Source organism: Eleutherodactylus coqui, unplaced genomic scaffold (assembly GCF_035609145.1).
Source record: "Eleutherodactylus coqui strain aEleCoq1 unplaced genomic scaffold, aEleCoq1.hap1 HAP1_SCAFFOLD_53, whole genome shotgun sequence".
Lineage (NCBI taxonomy): Eukaryota > Metazoa > Chordata > Amphibia > Anura > Eleutherodactylidae > Eleutherodactylus > Eleutherodactylus coqui.
In genome coordinates, this window is record NW_027101708.1 from 550,473 (window position 1) to 569,869 (window position 19,397).

At 49.5% G+C, this 19,397-nt stretch overlaps 1 protein-coding gene across 1 annotated transcript in view; it reads right to left on the bottom strand.

Moving 5' to 3' along the window:
- LOC136590905 (mycocerosic acid synthase-like polyketide synthase) overlaps window positions 1-19,172 on the bottom strand; it is a 157,979-nt gene extending 138,807 nt beyond the window's left edge. Inside the window, 1 exon segment of the mRNA XM_066588427.1 lies at window positions 18,999-19,172. The gene's annotated coding sequence lies outside the window, so the exon portion shown is untranslated.
- Window positions 19,173-19,397: the final 225 nt, after the last annotated feature.

The window sequence follows — 19,397 nt, forward strand, 5'->3', positions numbered from 1 at the left end:
CGGAACTATGATATAGGCAACCGGGAATTGCTGGCGATTAAGTGGGCTTTCGAAGAGTGGAGGCATTTTTTGGAAGGAGCCCATCACCAGATCACGGTACTCACAGACCATAAAAACCTCACCTATCTAGATTCCGCTAAGAGGTTAAATGCTCGGCAAGCCCGCTGGGCCTTGTTCTTCTCTCGGTTCAATTTTGTTGTTACCTATAGACCCGGTTCTAAGAATGTCAAGGCTGATGCCCTGTCTAGGAGCTTTGGTTCTCCGGAACCTGCCGAGCCGGAGCCTGAGAGCATTCTCTCCCCTGGGGTGGTCCTCGCTGCTGTCTCCTCCGACCTTTCACCTCTCATTCACGCCGCTCAACAATCTGCTCCTGAAGCCCTTCCGGAAGGCAAATTATTTGTCCCATTGTCACTGAGATTGAAAGTGTTAGAGGAGACACACGCTTCTGTCCTAGCTGGACACCCCGGCATCAGGGGTACGCTGGAGTTAGTATCCAGACTCTATTGGTGGCCGCACATGGCCAAGGAGGTACGGGTATTTGTGTCCGCGTGCCCGGTTTGCGCAAGGGGGAAGAATCTCAGGAGACGTCCTGAGGGTCCTCTTCTTCCCTTGCCCATTCCGTCCAGGCCATGGTCCCATTTGTCCATGGATTTTATTACTGATCTGCCATCCTCGCTGGGGAATACGGTCATCTGGGTAATAGTAGACCGTTTCTCTAAAATGTCACATTTTGTTCCGCTTTGCAAGTTGCCTAACGCCAAACTTCTGTCTGAAATGTTCATCAAGGAGATTGTTCGGTTACATGGGATCCCCGAGGACATTGTGTCAGATAGAGGGGTTCAGTTCGTCGCTCGCTTCTGGCGAGCCTTCTGTAAAAATCTAAACGTAAATTTGTCCTTCTCCTCCGCTTTCCATCCCGAGAGTAACGGACAAACGGAACGAATGAACCAAGAACTTATCCAGTATCTGCGACTGTTTGTCTCTGATAACCAGTATCAGTGGGCCAACTACTTACCTCTCGCCGAATTTGCTATCAACAACCATGTTAACTCGTCGACCCAATTGTCACCTTTTTTTTGTAACTATGGGTTTCATCCCCGGTTCTCGCTTTCCACTCCTGTGGTCTCGAACAATCCGGCCGCCGACATATCCTCTGAGGAACTGTGCACAGTTTGGGCCCAGGTTCGTAAGAACCTTCAGGGTTCCCAAGAGAAACTGCGTAAATACGCAAATAAAAGATGTACCATCTCTGCACCTTTTGTAGTCGGGGAGCAAGTTTTGTTGTCTTCCAAGAATCTGAGACTCAAGGTTCCCTCCCTGAAACTTGCTCCTCGGTTCATTGGCCCATTTACTGTTTCTCAGGTCATCAACCCGGTGTCATATAAGTTGGCACTTCCTGACCCCTGGAAGGTCCACAAGGTTTTTCACAAAAGCTTACTTAAGAAGTATGTGACTCCAGTTCTACCCACCCAGAACCCGCCTCCTCCTTCTCTGGTACAGGGGGAACTGGAGTATGAAGTAGAAAGGCTGGTGGATGCCCGACGGGTTAGAGGTGTGCTGCAGTACCTGGTCCACTGGAGAGGATTTGGCCCTGAGGATAGGACGTGGGTCCCTGCCAGGGACGTTCATGCGCCACGCCTAGTCCAGGCATTCCACAGGGCTTTCCCGCTTAAGCCCGCACCTGGCCATGGGGGTCCGGTGTCCCCCCGTAGAAGGGGGGGTACTGTCAGAACCGGCAACTCTCGGGGCCGCCGTGCCCGCACCACCGGTCCGGCCACCCGGGGTACAGGAGCACGGCGCAGAGGTACCCCGGTTCTTGTGATCTCCCCGGGCCGCTGTAAGACTGGTCGCCGCCGGGTTGCTAGGGAGGCAGCTGGTGCTTCTAGTCGCTTGACTACCAGGCTGGCTTCCCTGGTAACTGTCTGTGCAGTGAGACTGGGGGCGTGCCCCCAGCACCGCCCTGATTAGCCCTGCTGCTGTCAGGCTCCCCGCCCCAATCAGCTTCTGGGGCGGGAGCGCTGACAGCATTTAAATAGGTGTGTTTTCCTCTCAGGCCTTGCCAGTGTTAGTTTGGTCTTCCAGCTGCACCCGCGTATTCTTTTGACTCCTGTTTGTGACCCCGGCTTTCTTGACCTCTGCTTTTGGACCTTGACTACGTTTTGCCTGACCCCCCTGTACTGCGTACCCTCCTGTTGCCGACCCGGATTGTCTGACCGTTCTACCGTTGTTTGTCTTCAGTGTCTGTTTGTCTTCCCGTGTCCCGCTTCCCTAGTGAGGGTAGGGACCGCCGCCCAGTTGTCGCCCTGGGGGTTAGCCCAGGGGGGCAAGTAGGCAGGGACAGGGGTTGCGGGATATATCAGGGACCCCCATATCCCGGACACTGTCCTGACAATACATAGTTGTTGGCGCTCTCCGTGACCCCTATTCTCATCGTCCTGCTGCTCTTCCTCCGAATCCTCTGTGTGCTCCTCCCTCGGACTTACTCCAATTACTACTACCTGAGTGATAGACAACTGTGTCTCATTGTCATCGTCCTCCTCACCCACTGAAAACTCTTGAGACAGTTGCCGGATGTCCCCAGCCCCATCCCCCGGACCCCGGGAACTTTCCAAAGGTTGGGCATAGGTCACGACAAACTCCTCCGGTGGGAGAGGAACCATTGCTGGCCATTCTGGGCAGGGGCCCGGGAACAGTTCCTGGGAGTCTGCCTGCTCCTCAGAATGTGTCATTGAAATGGAGTGAGGAGGCTTGGAGGAAGAAGGGACAGCAGCCAGAGGATTCAGAGTTGCAGCAGTGGACGGCGCAGAATTCTGGGTGGTCGATAGATTGCTGGATGCACTTTCTGCCATCCACGACAGGACCTGCTCACACTGCTCATTTTCTAATAAAGGTCCACCGCGTGGACCCAAAAATTGTGAGATGAATCTGGGGACGCCAGAAACGTGCCTCTCTCCTAATCCCGCAGCAGTCGGCTGCGATACACCTGGATCAGGAGCTCGGCCTGTGCCCACACCCTGACTTGGGCCTCCGCGTCCTCGCCCGCGTCCACATCCTCTAGGCCTACCCCTACCCCTCAGCATGCTGTATTACCAGTAGTGCAGAAACAGAATGCTGTAATTAAATGTGCCGCTTATTGGCCTGTGGTTGGAGGCTGACTTCGCTTACGGAACGCACAGCAGAGCCAGGAAACAATTTTGCGCAAGCCTGCTGTAACACTTAGCTGGCTGCGTATGAATTAGGACAACTACCCCCAGCAGAGACGCAGTACAGTCAGGACGGTAACAGGCAGCCCAAATAGATTTTTTTCCCCAAATTTTTTTTGTAAAAGCCCACTGCGTATATAGACTGGATATGTCTTTCACTGTCCCTGTCTCACCACCACTACTGGCCATGGACAATGTAAAATTACTGCAGACTGTTTCACTCTGGACAGGATGACAGCGGTGATGTAAGAGGCAACGCAGAGGCAGGAAAGAATTTTGCGCAAGCCTGCTGTTACACTTAGCTGGCTGCGTATGAATTAGGACAACTACCCCCAGCAGAGACGCAGTACAGTCAGGACGGTCACAGGCAGCCCAAATAGATTTTTTCCCAAATTTTTTTGGAAAAGCCCACTGCGTATATAGACTGGATATGTCTTTCACTGTCCCTGCCTCACCACCACTACTGGCCGTGGACTATGTAAAATTACTGCAGACTGTTTCACTCTGGACAGGATGACAGCGGTGATGTAAGAGGCAACGCAGAGCCAGGAAAGAATTTTGCGCAAGCCTGCTGTAACACTTAGCTGGCTGCGTATGAATTAGGACAACTACCCCCAGCAGAGACGCAGTACAGTCAGGACGGTCACAGGCAGCCCAAATAGATTTTTTTCCCCAAATTTTTTTGGAAAAGCCCACTGCGTATATAGACTGGATATGTCTTTCACTGTCCCTGCCTAACCACCACTTCTGGCTGTGGACTATGTAAAATTACTGCAGGACGCAATGCTCTGGACGCAATGCTCTGCACGGCCGATATGCAAAAAAAAAAGAAAAAAGTGCAACACTGCAAAAAGCAGCCTCAACAGTACTGCACACGGTCAGATGTGGCCCTAAGAAGGACCGTTGGGGTTCTTGAAGCCTAAAATCACTCCTAATGCTCTCCCTATAGCAGCTCCGGCACCAGCAGCACTTTCCCTGAGCTATGTCAGAATGCATCTGTGGCGACCCGCGGGAGGAGCCGATTTATATACTCGGGTGACACCTGATCTCGCCAGCCACTCACTGCAGGGGGGTGGTATAGGGCTTGAACGTCACAGGGGGAAGTTGTAATGCCTTCCCTGTCTTTCTATTGGCCAGAAAAGCGCGCTAACGTCTCAGAGATGAAAGTGAAAGTAACTCGAACATCGCGTGGTGCTCGCCTCTAGTAACGAGCATCTCGAACACGCTAATACTCGAACGAGTATCAAGCTCGGACGAGTACGTTCGCTCATCTCTATTACTGGGGTCTGTCTATACTCTTGTTGCAGAAATGTTACAGGGGTCTGCCTCTACTTTTGGTTCAGAAATGTTACTTGGGTCCGCCTTCACTTTTGCTACCGAAATGTTACTTGGGTCCCCCTATACTCTTGCTATTAAAAGGTTTGAGGGGTTCGCCTATACTCTTGCAACAGAAAAGTTTCAGTGGTCCGCCTATACTGTGGGTGCAAAAAGGTTTCCCATAGTGGTGTTCAGCTGCCTGACACATACACAGAATGAAGTGTGTGGGGACACATGGATTTCCCATTGCTATGTAACAAGCAGCACCTTGGGTCACACAAGGTGGAGGCTGTGACTGAGCCTGACCCTGGGCCTGCTCACGTGCTTCCCATACAGAGTATTGCGGTTACTTTTGTGACACCTCCTGCTTCAAACCAATCTTTGGTGTTAGCATGCCCTGCTGCATCGTGGAGATGTGTAGAAGTGCTGGCACCTGGGTCCCCTTTACACCCACGTTTGCGGCTCCTGACAATTTTGTGACGGAGGTGGCACGGGATTGGAATGATGATCGTACATCAATTTATCATCAATTCTCATCAGCATTTTGGGCTATTGCCCACACTTTCGAAGAGGGTCGCTGCTTGGCCCTGCCAATCCTCTGCAGTGTGTGTCTCCGGCTCCTCCTCAACGCAGATGCACTTATAAATCGACATGAGGGTGGGGTCACTATGAAGCGAAACGTGTGGCATGGGGCCAGCTGAACGCTGTGCAGGGAAAATTTTTGGTGCGCTGTGGACGCAGGGTCGTGTGGGTAGTTGGACTGCAATGCCAGCATGTAACCCAGGAGAAGAGGCACGGTGTCACCCACAGGTGGTGATTGTCCTTGATTGGAGCTAGTGTGGTACTTAGCTAAGATGTGCCAGCGCATGTGCCTTGCTAATGAGGGTCTTTCCCAAGTAAATAGTTAGGGGGGGTGACCGCCAGGCTCTTGTCCCCATTTTGGCTTAAAGGGGTTGTCCCGCCACCCAAACTGATTTTTATTTCCCCATTAATGCCCTGTGAAGTAAAAGCATCACACACTACAGCTTTACACATAAAAAACAATTTTTCGCTGACCTTTTTATTCCTTCTCTTCTCCTCATAAAGCTGGCCTGAAAAATTTTTCAAAGATGGCACCGCTGGGAAGTTCCCATGATGCACTGCTGCCTCTCTCTCCTCAGCGTGCGCGCTCCCGATGACGCCGGTCACATGACTGGAGGACCGGCGTCATAATGGAGACCCACGCTTCACTGCTTTGAATGGAGCCGGCAGCAGACCGACCCCATTCAAAGCAATGGGAGAGCAGTGCAATCTCCTGTTATTGCTGTGACAGCTGTAGCAGGAGATTCCTTCATCTCCCCAGCATGTCCCCTCATCACTGGACACTGTGACAACCCTAAGGGCTCATGTCCACGGGCAAAATGAGATTTAAAATCCGCAGCGGATCTCCCGTGCGCGGATCCGCACCCCATAGGGATGCATTGACCACCCGCGGGTGGATAAATACCCGCGGATCGTCAATAAAAGTGATTTAAAAAAAAATGGAGCATGAAAAAATCTGGACCATGCTCCATTTTCATGCGGGTCTCCCGCGGGGACGGCTCCCGCGGGCTTCTATTGAAGCCTATGGAAGCCGTCCGGATCCGCGGGAGACCTAAAATAGGAATTTAAAGCATTTACTCACCCGCAGCGGGCCGCGAAGCTCTGCTCTTCCTCACGGCCGCATCTCCCTTGCTTCGGCTCGGCGGATGTGCCCGGCGCATGCGCGCGGCACGTCGACGACGTGCCGGCGACGTGCCGCCGGCGTCAGGAATTCATCCGCCGGCCGAAAATAAAGATCCGGCCGTGAGGAAGAGCAGAGCTTCGCCGCCCGCTACGGATAGGTAAATGCTTTTAAATTGCTATTTTCAGCACTCATGTCCGCGGGGCAGGAGGGACCCGCTGCAGATTCTACATGTAGAATCTGCAGCGGATCTGATTTTCCCCGTGGACATGAGGCCTAAGGGCTCCTTTCCACTGGCGATAGCGATACTGCCGCGAGAAAATTGCAATGTTAAAATCGCATTGCAACGCTGCAAAATTGCAATCTTTTGCGTTGCGATGCGAGTATCTGTTTTGCCATTGCACTGTATGGGCGACAGAATAATGCAAAACGCTGAAACAATTCTCCTGCTGCGATTATTAATCCTCGCATCGCAGCTTGCCCTTAAACATCGCCAGTGGAAAGGTTGTCATAGAACAACATGTGTGGGGCTTTCTTGCGAGAGCTCAAACTGTCACATCACACTGAAAATGTGCGATTACCTCGCCAGTGGAAAGGAGCCCTAAGCCTGGATTTATTTCTGAAACAGCTCCTAGAGATGTTCTGGCAAGAATACACTATTTCAACATCAAGGAAGCTATGATGCAAGCAGCTCATAAACTAAACCACCTGGCAGCACCCTTTTCTGACATCCGCCTTTATATGAACCTTTCACAAGCCACTCTTCAGGTGAGAAAAAAATTTGCATCTGTCGCTAATGCCCTCCGCCAAGCAAAAATTCCTTAGGATTGGGGATTCCCCCCGAAGTTGATGATCCTGAAGGAAGGCGTCAATCACGTGTTCTCCAAACCCGATGACGCAACTCCCCTCCTGAAAAATGGGGTGTCGCGCTGTCTGATGAGACTCTTGGTTTTTGTTGACTGGAAGATCTAGAACTCAGGGAAAAAAACACCTGGCTGATGACATGGGGCGCTGAAGTTATGCATAAACCTCAGATAACATGAGTGCCTGACTACCACTCTCGTTCAGGTGAACTTTCCCACCCCCCAATGCACAAGCCCACAATTTACACAGACTTGTTATTTTGTTGCAATTTAATAACTTTTTAAACAAAGCAAACATTCATTGTTAACACTATGTTTTTCACCCTTTGTGTTTTGAGAAGACATCCAACAAATTACACAATCATTCTTAGCGAAATATACTTTCCATAAATGCTAATGGGCTGAACTCACTATTCAAACGCTCAACATTATGGAAAGAAGCTCTTTCTAATATGCAGATTTATGATGTGAACAGGAGACCCATTTTGATGCCTCCGCTTGCCCAAAAATATCACACAGTAAATTTTCAAACATCTTCCTGGCCTGCACTTCTGGCAAAAAAGCAGGTGTTATGATTGCATTTAGAGATACTGCCACCTTGGAATTAGACCCTAAAGGCAGATTCATAATTATATTGGGGAAGTTGAACTCAGTTCCCTTTAGGCCTCATGTCCACGGGCAAAAGAAGAATTAAAATCCGCAGCGGATTTTAACTCTTCTCCTGCCCGCGGATCCGCACCCCATAGGGATGCATTGACCACCCGCGGGTAGATAAATAACCGCCGATGGTCAATAAAAGTGATTTTAAAAAAAAATGGAGCATGAAAAAATCTGGACCATGCTCCATTTTCGTGCGGGTCTCCCGCGGGGACGGCTCCCGCGGGCTTCTATTGAAGCCTATGGAAGCCGTCTGGATCCGTGGGAGACCAAAATCGGAATTTACTCACCTGCTCCGGTTCTTCCCTTCGCCGCGGCTTCATCTTCTCTACATCGCGGCCGGATCTTCTTTCTTCCGGCTGGCGCATGCGCAGGGCACACGACCGACGTGCCCTGCGCATCCGCCGGGCCGAAGAAAGAAGATCCGGCCGCGACGGAGAGAGGATGAAGCCGCGGCGAAGGGAAGATCCGGAGCGGGCGAGAGGTGAGTTAATTCTTATCTTTATGCCTCATGTCCGCAGGGCAGGAGGGACCCGCTACGGATTCTCCATGGAGAATCCGTAGCGGGCCTGATTTTCCCTGTGGACATGAGGCCTTACCTTGCTAAATCTATATGCACCCAATACGGCGCAGATTAAATTCTTAAATAAGAATATCAAGAGGTTGCAGAGACATGAAAAGGGTAGATTGTTGATATGCGTGGATTTCAATATTATCTATCTATATATATATAAAATTGAATGTATGTCTGCGTGCGTGCGTGTGTGTCTGTCTGTCTGTTTGTCCTTTTATGCGCTACTACACCATTCATCCGATCGCCATGAAACTTTGGGAAGTTGTTGAGTGCACTCCTGGGAAGATTATAGGCATAGTACAAATATTTTATGATAAATGGCGCGTGCGCGACCGTCGTCGACGGTTACGACCCCCCCACGTAGATTGTTCGATTTTCATCATTGCCACTAATTCTCTCACTTCCCGATGTCGTAGAAACGTGACATTTGGCACGAGCATTGATTATGTCATAAATAGGAAAAGGTAATGGGTCCCAAATAGATTATTCAATTCTATGCGCAAAAGAATTAGCGCCAGAATTTTACGTACAGAATCTAATTTTCTCACTTCCCAATGTCATAGAAACTTAAAATCTGGCACGGGCATTGATTATGTCATAAATAGGAAAAGTTAATAGGTCCCAACTCGATTATTCAATCCTAAGCGCAAAAGAATTAGCGCCCAAATTTTACGTACGGAAAATCTAATTTTCTCGCTTCCCAATGTCATAGAAACTTGAAATTTGGCACGAGCATTGATTGTCATAAATAGAAAAAGTTAATGGGTCCCAACTCCATTATTCAATTCTATGTGCAAAAGAATTAGCGTCAAAATTTTACGTACGGAATGTAATTTTCTCACTTTCCGGTGTCATAGAAACGTGAAATTTGGCACGAGCATTGATTATGTTATAAATAGGAAAAGTTAATGGGTCCCAACTCGATTATTCAATTCTATGTGCCAAAGAATTAGCGTCCAAATTTTACGTACGGAATCTAATTTTCTCGCTTCCCAATGTCATAGAAACTTGCATTTTGGCACGAGCATTGATTATGTCATAAATAGGAAAAGCTAATGGGTCCCAACTCGATTATTCAATTCTATGCGCAAAAGAATTGGCGTCCAAATTTTACGTACGGAATCTAATTTTCTCGCTTCCCAATGTCATAGAAACTTGAAATTTGGCACGCGCATTGATTATGTCATAAATAGGAAAAGTTAATTGGTCCCAACTCGATTATTCAATTTTAAGCGCAAAACAATTGGCTTCCAAATTTTACATACGGAATCAAATTTTCTCGCTTCCCGATGTAATAGAAACTTGAAATTTGGCACGAGCATTGATTATGTCATAAATAGGAAAAGTTAATGGGAAGTTGTTGAGTACACTCCTGGGAAGATTACTGGCATAGTACATCTATCCTACGATAGGTGGCGCGCGTGCGAGCGTCGTTGACAGTTATGCCCCCCCCCCCCCCCCCGACTAAGATCGTTTGATTTCCATCTCAAGCACAAAAGCAAAAGGCATTACGAGCAACGGGATGCGTGTTCAACTACAAAATGATGCATCCGCCGAACGTATCACAAGACAATTCCTGGATATTGAGAATGCTGAGGTAAAATAAAAGCTGCGCTGTGATTGGTTGCTATATATTATACCTCTGAGGTAAAATGAATGCTGCGCTGTGATTCGTTGCTATTTTTTATATTGCTGAGGCAGAATAAAAGTTGCGCTGTGATGGGTTGTTATTTCTCTTACTGCTGACGTAACATGAAAGCTGCACTGTGATTGATTGTTATATTTTATACTACTGAGGTAACATATAAGCTGCACTGTGATTGGTTGTTATCTAGATATATAAAAACGAATGTATGCCTGTCTGTCTTCGCAGCAACGCGCGACGGGTAAGCTAGTATATATATAAAATTGAATGTATGCATGTGTGTCTGTCTGCGTGTCTGTCTGTTTGTCCTTTATGCGCTACTACACCATTCATCCGATCGCCATGAAACTTTGGGAAGTTGTTGAGTACACTCCTGGGAAGATTATAGGCATAGAACAACTATCCTATGATAAGTGGCGCACGTGCGAGCGTCGACAGTTATGCCCCCCCCCCTCCCACGTAGATTGCTTGATTTCCATCATTGCCACCAATTCTCTCACTTCCCAATGTCGTAGAAACATGAAATTTGGCATGAGCATTGATTATGTCATAAATAGGAAAAGTTAATGGGTCCCAACTTGATTATTCAATTCTATGCGCCAAAGAATTAGCGTCCAAATTTTACGTACGGAATCTTATTTTCTCACTTCCCGATGTCATAGAAGCATGAAATTTTGCACGAGCATTGAATGTCATAAATAGGAAAAGTTAATGGGTCCCAACTCGATTATTCAATTCTAAGTGTAAAAGAATTAGCGTCCACATTTTACGCAGTACGGAATCTAATTCTCTCACTTCCTGATGTCATCTATATATATATATAAATGAATGTATGCCTGTCTGTCCTTTATGCATTACTACACCATTAATCCAATCGCCATGAAACTTTGGGAAGTTGTTGAGTACACTCCTGGGAAGATTACTGGCATAGTACAACTATCCTACGATAGGTGGCGCGCGTGTGACCCTTATCGACAGTTATGCCCCCCAGACAAAGATCGTTTGATTTCCATCTCAAGCACGAAAGCAAAAGGCATTATGAGCAAGCGTGTTCAACTACAAAATGATGCATCCGCCAAACGTTTCGCTTGACAATTGTTGGATATTGAGAATGCTGAGGTAAAATGACAGCTGTGCGGTGATTGGTTGCTATTAGAGATGAGTGAACGTACTCGGTAAGGGCGATTTCACAATCGAGCACCGCGATTTTCGAGTACTTCACTACTCGGGTGAAAAGTACTCAGATGCGCTGTGGGTGAGCGGGGGGTTGCAGCGGGGAGTGGGGGGGGGAGAGTGCTACCCCTCACTCTCCTCTGCAACCCCCCGCCCCACAGCGCACCCGAGTACTTTTCACCTGAGTAGTGAAGTACTCGAAAATCGCGGTGCTCGATTGCGAAATCGCCCTTACCAAGTACGTTCGCTCATCTCTAGTTGCTATTGATTAGTTGCTATTTCTTATACTGCTGAGGTAACATGAAAGCTGTGCTGTGATTGGTTGCTATTAGAGATGAGCGAGCGTACTCGGAAAAGCACTACTCGCTCGAGTAATTTGCTTTATTCGAGTATCGCTGTGCTCGTCCCTGAAGATTCGGGTGCCGCTGCGGCTGACAGGTGAGTCGCAGCAGGGAGCAGGGGAGAGCGGGCAGGAGAGAGGGAGAGAAAGATCTTACCTCCGTTCCTCCCCGCTCTCCCCTGCAGCTCCCCACTCCGTGCCGGCACCCGAATCTTCAGGGACGAGCACAGCGATACTCGGATAAAGCAAATTACTCGAGCGAGTAGTGCTTTTCCGAGTACGCTCGCTCATCTCTAGTTGCTATTTCTTATACTGCTGAGGTAACATGTAAGCTGTGCTGTAATTGGTTGCTATATATTATACTGCTGAGGCAACATGAAAGCTGTGCTGTGATTGGTTGCTACTTCTTATACTACTGAGGTTACATGAAAGTTGCACTGCGATTGGTTGTTATATACCATACCACTGAGGTAACATGAAAGCTGCGCTGTGATTGGTTGTTATATATTATACCGCTGAGGTACCTTAAAAGCTGCGCTGTGATTGGTTGTTATCTAGATATATAAAAACAAATGTATGTATGTATGTCTGTCTTCGCAGCAACACGTGACGGGTAAGCTAGTACCAGATAAATCGATAGATTCATCAGGCCAACTTTCTAGAGGTGCCCTTGTTTACTTCCCTGGATCCAGAAAGAAACACTCTATGATATGTTTCCCCCCCTTCTCTTCTCCTGTTAACATTAGAGATGAGCGAACGTACTCGTCCGAGCTTGATATTCGTGCGAATATTAGGGTGTTCGGGATGCTTGTTACTCGTAACGAGTACCACGCGGTGTTCCGGTTACTTTCAGTTTCCTCTCTGAGACGTTAGCGCGCTTTTCTGGCCAATTGAAAGACAGGGAAGGCATTACAACTTCTCCCTGTGACGTTCAAGCCCTATACCACCCCCCTGCAGTGAGTGGCTGGGGAGATCAGGTGTCACCCGAGTATATAAATCGGCCCCTCCCGCGGCTCGCCACACATGCCTTGTGACTTAGCTGAGGGAAAGTACTATCGTGCTGGAGCTGGTGTAGGGAGAGCGTTAGGAGTTAGTGTAGGCTTCAAGAACCCCAACGGTCCTTCTCAGGGCCACATCTAATAGTGTGCAGTACTGTGTTAGCACAGTATTTTTTTTTTTTCTTTCCAAAATTGGATCTGCAGAGCATTGCGCCCTGCAATAGGGACAGAAGTGGGGGTTAGGCAGGGAGAGTGTTAGGAGTTAGTGTAGGCTTCAAGAACCCCAACGGTCCTTTCTAGGGCCACATCTATCCGTGTGCAGTACTGTCCAGGCTGCTGTTAGCAGTGTTGCATTTTTTTTTCTTTCTCAAAACCGGCTGTGCAGAGCATTGCACCCGGCATTAATACTACAGGGATAGAATTGTGTAGGCAGGGCCAGAAGACATACATTATTCATTGAATAGACGCAGTGTGGGTGTTCCTTGTAAAAAGCAGGGAAAAAATTCTATTTGCCCTGCCTGTGTCAGTCCTAAGGGCTCTGGGTACGTGTGTGCTGCGTGGAGAACGTAAAAAAATCAGACGCAACCAGCTACGGTTGAGTGCAGCCTTGCGCCAATTTGTTTCCTGCCTGGGAAATACCTGCTCTGCCACAGTTAGTAACTCTGCAACAGTAAAGTTCTGTGACAGTTTTGCAGGGCCGCAACACAGTTATTAAACTTATTATTCAGTGAATAGACGCAGTGGGCCTATCCTTTTAAACAAAAGGGAAGAAAGTATATTTGCCCTGCCTGTGTCAGTCCTAAGGGCTCTGGGTATGTGTGTGCTGCGTGGAGAACGTAAAAAAATCAGACGCAACCAGCTACGGTTGAGTGCAGCCTTGCGCCAATTTCTTTCCTGCCTGGGAAATCAAATCACTGGTAATACAGCATGCTGAGGGGTAGGGGTAGGCCTAGAGGACGTGGACGCGGCCGAGGACGCGGAGGGCCAAGTGAGGGTGTGGGCACAGGCCGAGCCAGTGCGGTGGCCAGGGGTAGAGACAGGGCCAGACCGAATAATCCACCAACTGTTTCCCAAAGCGCCCCCTCGCGCCATGCCACCCTGCATAGGTCAAGGTGCTCTACGGTGTGGCAGTTTATCACAGAGACGCCTGACGACCGACGAACAGTGGTGTGCAACCTTTGTCGCGCCAAAATCAGCTGGGGAGGCACCACCAACAGCATGCGCAGGCATATGATGGCCAAGCACCCCACAAGGTGGGACGATGCCCGTTCACCACCTCCGGTTTGCACCACTGCCTCTCCCCCTGTGCCCCAACCTGCCACTGAGATCCAACCCCCCTCTGAGGACACAGGCACTACCGTCTCCTGGCCTGCATCCACACCCTCACCTCCGCTGTCCTCGGCCCCATCCAGCAATGTCTCTCAGCGTAGCGTCCAGACGTCGCTAGCGCCACAGTTTGAGCGCAAGCGCAAGTACGACGCCACGCACCCGCACGCTCAAGCGTTAAACGTGCACATTGCAAAATTGATCAGCCTAGAGATGCTGCCGTATAGGTTTGTGGAAACGGAGTCTTTCAAAAGCATGATGGCGGCGGCTGGCCCGCGCTACTCGGTTCCCAGTCGCCACTACTTTTCCCGATGTGCCATCCCAGCCCTGCACGACCACGTCTCCCGCAATATTGTACGCGCCCTCACCAACGCGGTTACTCCCAAGGTCCACTTAACAACGGACACGTGGACAAGCACAGGTGGGCAGGGCCACTATATCTCCCTGACGGCACATTGGGTGAATTTAGTGGCAGAGTCAGAGTCAGAGCCTGGGACCGCTCAAGTCCTACCCACCCCCAGAATTGCGGGCCCCAGCTCGGTGGTGGTATCTGCGGCGGTGTATGCTTCCTACACTAAAGCACCTTCCTCCTCCTCCTCCTCCTCCAACGCAACCTCTGTCTCGCAATCAAGATGTGTCAGCAGCACGTCGCCAGCAGTCGGTGTCACGCGGCGTGGCAGCACAGCGGTGGGCAAGCGTCAGCAGGCCGTGCTGAAACTACTCAGCTTAGGAGAGAAGAGGCACACGGCCCACGAACTGCTGCAGGGTCTGACAGAGCAGACCGACTACGGGCTTGCGCCGCTGAGCCTCCAACCGGGCATGGTCGTGTGTGACAACGGCCGTAAGCTGGTGGCGGCTCTGCAGCTCGGCAGCCTCACGCACGTGCCATGCCTGGCCCATGTGTTTAATTTGGTGGTTCAGCGCTTTCTGAAAAGCTACCCCCACTTGTCATACCTGCTCGGAAAGGTGCGCCAGCTCTGCGCACATTTCCGCAAATCCCACACGCATGCTGCCACCCTGCGGACACTGCAACATAGGTTTAATCTGCCAGTGCACCGACTGCTGTACGACGTGCCCACACAGTGGAACTCTACGCTCCACATGTTGGCCAGACTCTATGAGCAGCGTAGAGCTATAGTGGAATACCAACTCCAACTTGCGCGGTGCAGTGGGAGTCAGCCTCCTCAATTCTTTACAGAAGAGTGGGCCTGGTTGGCAGCCATCTGCCAGGTCCTTGGAAAATTTGAGGAGTCTACCCAGGTGGTGAGCGGCGATGCTACAATCATTAGCGTCACCATTCCTCTGCTATGCATCTTGAGAAGTTCCCTGCAAAGCATAAAGGCAGACGCTTTGCGCTCGGAAACAGAGCCGGGGGAAGACAGTATGTCGCTGGATAGTCAGAGCACCCGTCTGTCTATATCTCAGCGCATTGAGGAGGAGGAAGAGGAGCATGAGGAGGATGAGGAGGAGGGGGAAGAGACAGCTTGGCCCACTGGTGAGGGTACGCATGCTGCTGGGCTGTCATCCTTTCAGCGTGTATGGCCTGAGGAGGAGGAAGAGGAGGAGGAGGAGGATCCTGAAGGTGATCTTTCTAGTGAAGACAGCCATGTGTTGCGTACAGGTACCCTGGCACACATGGCTGACTTCATGCTAGGATGCCTTTCTCGTGACCCTCGCGTTACACGCATTCTGGCCACTACGGATTACTGGGTGTACACACTGCTCGATCCACGGTATAAGGAGAGCCTTTGCACTCTCATTCCCGAAGAGGAAAGGGGTTTGAGAATGATGCTATACCACAGGGCGCTGGTGGACAAACTGATGGTAAACTTCCCATCCGACAGCGCTAGTGGCCGAAGGCGCAGTTCCGAGGGCCAGGTAGCAGGGGAGGCGCAGAGATCAGGCAGCATGTACAGCGCAGGCAGGGGAACATTCTCCAAGGCCTTTGCCAGCTTTATGGCTCCCCAGCAAGACTGTGTCACCGCTCCCCAGTCAAGGCTGAGTCGGCGGGAGCACTGTAAAAGGATGGTGAGGGAGTACGTAGCCGATCGCACGACCGTCCTCCGTGACGCCTCTGCCCCCTACAACTACTGGGTGTCGAAGCTGGACACGTGGCCTGAACTCGCGCTGTATGCCCTGGAGGTGCTTGCTTGTCCTGCGGCTAGCGTCTTGTCAGAGAGTGTGTTTAGTGTGGCTGGGGGAATCATCACGGATAAGCGTACCCACCTGTCAACCGACAGTGCCGACAGGCTTACACTCATCAAGATGAACAAAGCCTGGATTTCCCCAGACTTCTCTTCTCCACCAGCGGACAGCAGCGATACGTAAGCAATACGTAGGCTGCACCCGCGGATGGAAGCTACGTTCTCTCTCACCATCCAAAACGGGGACATTTCTGCTTCATCAATCTGTGTCTAATATTCCTCCTCCTCCTCCTGAAACCTCACGTAATCACGCTAAACGGGCAATTTTTCTTAGGACCACAAGGCTCACTCATATAATTTTTCTAAACAATTTTTATATGTTTCAATGCTCTTAAAAGCGTTGAAACTTTAACTTGAACCAATTTTTCGTTAAACTGGGCTGCCTCCAGGCCTAGTTACCACTTAAGCCACATTAACCAAGCGATTAATGGGTTTCACCTGCCCTCTTGGTTGGCCATGGCCAATTTTTTTGATGTACATTAGTACTGTTGATTCAGCAATTTTTGTGGGCCCTCGCCTACAGTGTAATCAAATGAATTTTTAGCCCACCTGCATTACAGCTGACGTTACATCCGCTGTGTTGGGCAATGCAATGGGATATTTTTGTGTACCGCCAGTGGGTTCCAGGGAGCCACCCATGCTGTAGGTGCACACGGAGTTTAACCTACATCTGTCCACTTGTAAAGAACCCCAGTCTGACTGGGGCATGCAGTGTGGGCCGAAGCCCACCTGCATTAAGCATGACATTACTACCTCAGCTGTGTTGGGCAATGCAATGGGATATTTCTATGTACCGCCGGTGGCTTCCTGGCACCCACCCCTGCTGTGGGTCCACAGGGAATTATAAATGCATCTGTTTCCACTTGTAAAGAACCCCAGTCAGACTGGGGCATGCAGTGTGGGCCGAAGCCCACCTGCATTAAGCACGACATTACTATCTCAGCTGTGTTGGGCAATGCAATGGGATATTTTTGTGTATCGCCGGTGGGTTCCAGGGAGCCACCTATGCTGTAGGTGCACACGGAGTTTAACCTACATGTGTCCACTTGTAAAGAACCCCAGTCTGACTGGGGCATGCAGTGTGGGCCGAAGCCCACCTGCATTAAGCACGACATTACTACCTCAGCTGTGTTGGGCAATGCAATGGGATATTTTTGTGTACCGCCGGTGGGTTCCAGGGAGCCACCCATGCTGTCGGTCCACAGGGACTTCACAATAGGGAGTTGTACCTGCCTGTGTCTATGAATTAAAAACCGCGGTCTGACTGGGGCATGCAGACACCTTGACAGAATGAATAGTGTGTGGCACATAGGTTCCCCATTGCTATGCCCACGTGTGCAGCTCCTGATGGCGGTGGCACAGGATTATATTTCTCATTGCTTCTGTACAGCATTGTGGGCTATCGCCCCGCCCCTTTTAAAGAGGGTCGCTGCCTAGCCGTGCCAACCCTCTGCAGTGTGTGCCTGCGGTTCCTCCTCATGGCAGACGCACTTCTAAATAGACATGAGTGTGGCGTGGCATGAGGGCAGCTGAAGGCTGCGCAGGGACACTTTGGTGTGAGCTGTGGGGGGGGGGGAGGGGGGGCGGTTGGGCAGCATGTAACCCAGGAGAAGTGGCAGTGGAGTGTCATGCAGGCAGTGATTGTGCTTTGTTGGAGGTAGTGTGGTGCTTAGCTAAGGTATGCATTGCTAATGAGGGCTTTTCAGAAGTAAAAGTTTTTTTTGGGGGGGGGGCGGGGGGGGGCGGGGCCCACTCTTGCCGCTATTGTGGCTTAATAGTGGGACCTGGGAACTTGAGATGCAGCCCAACATGTAGCCCCTCGCCTGCCCTATCCGTTTCTGTGTCGTTCCCATCACTTTCTTGAATTGCCCAGATTTTCACACATGAAAACCTTAGCGAGCAGCGGCGATATACATAAATGCTCGGGTCACCCATTGACTTCAATGGGGTTCGTTACTCGAAACGAACCCTCGAGCATCGCGATAATTTCGTCCCGAGTAACGAGCACCCGAGCATTTTGGTGCTCACTCATCTCTAGTTAACATATATGAAAGTATGAAAGTATATATGCAAATACACAAAACACCTCGCATCCATATCAGGCTGAGTTTCACGGTCAGATATCGCACTCGCCCGTGTGAAATTAGCCTAACTCTGTAAAAAAAAAAAAAAAAAAACAAAGCCAGAATTGAGGTGTTTTTTTTCACTGCCCTCAAAAGAAAATTAATCAAAGTCATACAACGCATTATACGTACCCAATCCAAACTACAGATCGTCATGCAAAAAAGAAGCCCACATACAGCCTTGTTAACAAAATGGCTTTTGAAAAGTGGAAATCCTCCCCAAGGATCCACGTCAGGCTTGGAGAGAAAAAGAACTGCATCAATAACTGCAAGCACGTTTTGTAAAAACTGCTGTGTGTGGAGCCACCCTAAGGGTTCATTCACACGGGTGTACTGTCACTGTGTATTACACACGTGTATTTCCCGTGAGTAACACGCAGTGAATGGAGGCAGCGAAAGTCAATGGGCTTTCATTCTTCCATTCACACCTGCGTGTGGACACTGTGTATCAATATGCAGGAGAAATAAATTGCAGCACACTCTTTTTCACCTGAGTATCAAATGCAGCCCTTGTATGGGCTGAGTATGAAACCGTGTCCATACGTAGGCATTTCATATTGGCAGCGTTTGGATACTCTGTACAAACCAGGGAGTTTTGAAAAAAAAAAAGATTACACTGCACATGTCCGTGACGTCATATTCCCGTGCGAGCCAATTGCAGCCCTACACAATCTCTGCTAGCTGTCAGCTGACAAAGCATATGGGCTGCGATGCATACAGTGCTGCGGTATACTCGCAGCATTGTACACATTAGCCCTAACAGTTACAAGTGTAAACTCAGAAAAGGCTCTGACACACAGAAAATATTGAAATAGTGAGGAAATGTAACAATATTAGAAAGTTGCAAGGTTTATTATGCAAAGATATATTTACCGTTTTAGAAATGTATCGTTAGCCCCCTACTGTCCAATAACGCTGTGGTAGCGTGCGCTGGCAATGGATGGAGTTTAGGAGAAATCTGGCTTGGCAGAATTCAAGGGTGTCAAGTTGTCTTGTCCAACTTCATGCGTTATGGAAGATAGGAGAAGTAGCGAAGGTTCCATCTATCTCCCCCACTCCCAGTACTTTTGATGACAGCAGAGCCTCTTCTATATATATTGAATATAAAGCAGTACCCTCGGGTAAATGATAATGTATAGGACATCACAAGGTGTGTCTCAGTGCCTCCTATTTTCTGAAACATTCCAACATAATTACTTTAATAATCAGACCTGTTCAGCATTTTAATATATGTCCACCCTTATGTTAACTTGAATCTCGCTGAGTTACTAT